The sequence below is a fragment of the Trachymyrmex septentrionalis genome, unplaced genomic scaffold (assembly GCF_001594115.1).
Source record: "Trachymyrmex septentrionalis isolate Tsep2-gDNA-1 unplaced genomic scaffold, Tsep1.0 scaffold312, whole genome shotgun sequence".
In the NCBI taxonomy this organism is placed as follows: Eukaryota; Metazoa; Arthropoda; class Insecta; order Hymenoptera; family Formicidae; genus Trachymyrmex; species Trachymyrmex septentrionalis.
The window spans coordinates 90124-94182 of record NW_017305477.1 but is presented as its reverse complement, the minus strand read 5'-3'; positions in this window follow the sequence as shown (position 1 = coordinate 94182).

The window sequence follows — 4059 nt, the reverse complement described above, 5'->3', positions numbered from 1 at the left end:
GCACAAGAGCACACCAGGATACCATGGAACAAATCGGAATGAATTCTGATCGGAATCCATTCTAACCTTGTTCCACTATAGGTGCTCTGATTGAGTTCCTTCCACCATGAGCTGTTTATCCATGACGCGAAAAATGCACGAAAGTGTAATCGGGAGCAACAGGTATAGTATGGGGCTCGGTACAATAAAAGGAACAGAAAACAGAGAACAGAAAATAAAAAAATTTTTTATTTTTATAAATAATTTTTTATTTTATGAACATTTTTTATTTCTCTTCGAAGATTTATAGTGTCTTCCCAGCTTCCATGCAAATTTTTTAAATATTTAGACAAAATGAATAGTTTTTATTTTTTTCAACATACAAGTAGAAGTGATAAGAAGATTGACTGATTGAGAAAAAAAGACTTAAGAATAAAAAGATCTAAAATCAAACTAATTTCTTATGTTTGTAATTTGAATAACGAATTACAAACCAATATTGAGTCTATTAATGTTTCTAATAAAGATTTATCGCTTTCGATAGAAAGAATACATATTTCGACTGAAGAATTTGAAGAAGTAGCTCTCTTAGATTTCATTAAATGAAAAGTGGCTTATTAATTTGAGCAATGTTAATGACACTCCTTTGAAGGTCTAGTATTTGTTGTATTTTTACAGTTATATATATATATAGGTGTCTTGATTTTCCTATTAACAAACACAACATTGATGAAACGTTGATTAAGTTTATTAAAAATATTGAAAACAACATACATGGTCGTCTGGACAATATAATTAATTTTGTTAGAAAAAATACAATTTTGATTTTTGAGAATTTTTACAAGGAATTTCCTAGAACTGATTCGAATGGTAAATTATTGTTCGGTTGGCTTGTCATTTAAAAAATTTATAAAAGATTATCCTAAAATATTAATTACTAAGGCAGTTTAATTACTAAGCATATTAATTACTAAGAGGAATGTCACAGTTGCTTTAAATAAATTACATATTTAAGATGGAGATGATACTTTTAGACACTAATACATATGAAATATTAGCAAAAGACCCAACTAAAAAACATATTTGTGACTTACGTAGCTTACTTAGTAGGTAGAAAGGGAGGAATTTTATTGATGAATTTGCATATTGGAGATTATTTGAGACTGACGGCAATATTCCTAGAGCATATGGATTAACAAAAATCCATAAACAGGATTACCCTCTTAGAATTATTGTGTCTTCTGTGAATAGTCCACTATATAATTTATCACTATTTTTGCACAATATCATTAACGACGCTATACCAGAAGCTGCTAGTAAAATAAAAAAATAGTTTTGATCTTGTCGAAAAATTAAAAGATATCAACTTTGGTTCAGATTCTTTGTTGGTTTCTTTTGATGTAGTATCCTTATTTATTAACGTACCTATAGATTCGGCATCTGATAGTGTGGTTAAGGATTTTATATCTAAGAGAACAAAAATTCCATTAGATGAGTTTATGATTGCTTTTCGGTTAATCTCAAATTCTACGTTTTTTATGTTTAATAAAATAATTACAAACAAATATATAGGACTCCGATAGGATTATCTTTGTCACTAATTGTTGCAAATATGGTAATGCAAGACTTGGAGGAAATTGCGATTGGAATGTTGCCGATTCGATTGTTATTTTATTATCGATGTATTGATAATATTATTTTTGCTGCTCCGTCTGAAAGTATCAATAATATCTTGGGTATTTTTCTGGGTTTTTTTCTTGGATTTTTTAAATTCTTTATATGCTAAACTGCAGTTTACTGTGGAGGTTGGTACAAATGGAAGTTTTTTGGACACTATGTTGATTGTAAAGGAACGGAAATTTATTTTCTATGGATATTGTAAAGCAACCTTTTCTGGTAGATATCTTAACTTTTATTCACACCATACTCTTTGCCACAAAAGAGGTTATTTATGGAGTTGTAGACAAAATAATTCGTCTATGTCATCCTCAGTTTCAGCAAAATAATTTAATTGATGCTATTAATATCTTTCTAAATAATGGATATCCACTACCTTTTATTTTTTCGACCATTTCAAGTAGAATTAAATTTCATATTAACAATTGTAAAAGTTCTAATAATATAAATGTTAAAAATAATACATTTTTTACAATTTTATATGTTAATCCAATATCTAAAAAATTTACATTAATAGTCAACATGTTTAAGTGTAGATTGGCCTTTACTATTCCAAACATATTAAAAAACTTAATAAAAAGAGGAAAGAATCAGCTGGAACTTATGAATAATCAAAATATGTGTTTACAAAATTTCTTGTGAGAATTGTGATGTTAGTTACGTAGGCCAAACGAAGAGACAGTTAAAAACAAGACTGCAAAAGCACGTTTCAAATATTAATAAAAAATCTAAATCTCCATCTGTGATTTCTAACCATGATATTGAGGAGAATCATAATTTGAAATGAGATAGGGTGGATATATTGGATATTGAGCTTTCATATAGTAAGAGATTGATATCTGAAATAGTGCATATAAAAAGGCAGAAACATGAATCAGTCAGACAAAATCAACAGACAAAATACGGACTCATTGCCTGAAATGTATACTAGTATCATATATTCTCTTTCGTCTTTCTAGCTTTCTCCTTTCTCTCCCTTCGTATCATCATTGGTTCCCGGTTTATATTTTTCTTCCTGACATTACATTATCCGATATCGTCGAAATCACTTGTTCATTATTATTTCTTAAGTTCATCTCTTCAGTTATCATTTCTTGTTTATTATTATTTTTTAAGAAAACAGGAATCGTTACAAAGAATTACATCAGAAGATTTGAAACATTGTTAAATTAAACTCTCTTGATTTCTATTCACGCTGTATTTTCATACCACAAGCGATTGAAAAATTATTTTACCATCTATAAACTTGCAAGCATTGCGTTTTTAATTTTATGTAATTTCTTTTTAGTATTTTTTTTATGTAATCTCATCTTGATATTATTGTAACACCTTCGGACAAGCGATTTCTGCTTAATTAAAATTTTTTTTTGTTAGTTTTTTATTTTTTGTCATCTCGTTTGTACTGATGATGGTCAAATCTTGACTAAAACTACTTTATATATGAATTTTAAATATATGACTTGCGTTAACATCTATTGTATTGTTGTGGCTGTATGCTCTCCATTATTTATATCATCATTATTTTATTTGTAAATTTACTCCAATTTTTTAAGTAATAACTACTGTTTGTTATCACGACGTAGATCACAACTTTTTCATTTTTATTTATGTACGCTCAACATATTATTAAATAAGATATATTTTTACATAGATTGTTAATTTTACGCACTCAGCATTAATTATCCTTTGTTATTTTTAGATTATTGCTGTTTTATTGGTGTGAATTTTCAACAATGAGTTGGTCTATTTAAGTCATTAACTTGCAACATTTGATTACGCTGATGTCGTTTACATTCCTGCTCTCAATCAACATTTGCTAAATCGTATCCAAATTACAGTGTATCCAAAATTCTTGTCTCCGCTTCTCCTATTGAGTTCGTAAATATGACCATATATCTTCGTATTACCAGAGATCTGGCTGGCTAAAAATTTGGCAACGTTTTATTCTTCACCTGTGCTGTCTTGTATTTTCCGTCCTTCGCTCCAATACTCCTTTATATTGTATCTACGACTTTATGTCTCCTTCAGTTGAACTCTGAGCATCATTCCGCTTTTAACCCTCTTGTCACCAGATACCAAAATTTCTTATCCTTCCCCATATATCCACTAAGTTCCGTGCCGCTTTCTCCTACACTTCTATCAAATATTTTAATTCCCTTTTTGATTCAATAAAAATCTCTCCCTCTCTGTCCTCCTTTCGTTCCGCCGCCTCGCGTTTCATTGTGTGACTCACAGTATTTAAACGAGACTGATGTAATTAATGTGTTTGCGGGTGTATGCGCGTGTGTGTATGTAAGTGAGTGTGTGTGTATGATTTTAGATATTAGTTTGCCTCTTATGTCATATTCTGATTTTATTACTGGTAAGCTTTGTAACAATTTTGCTAATTGTATTATATTTTAT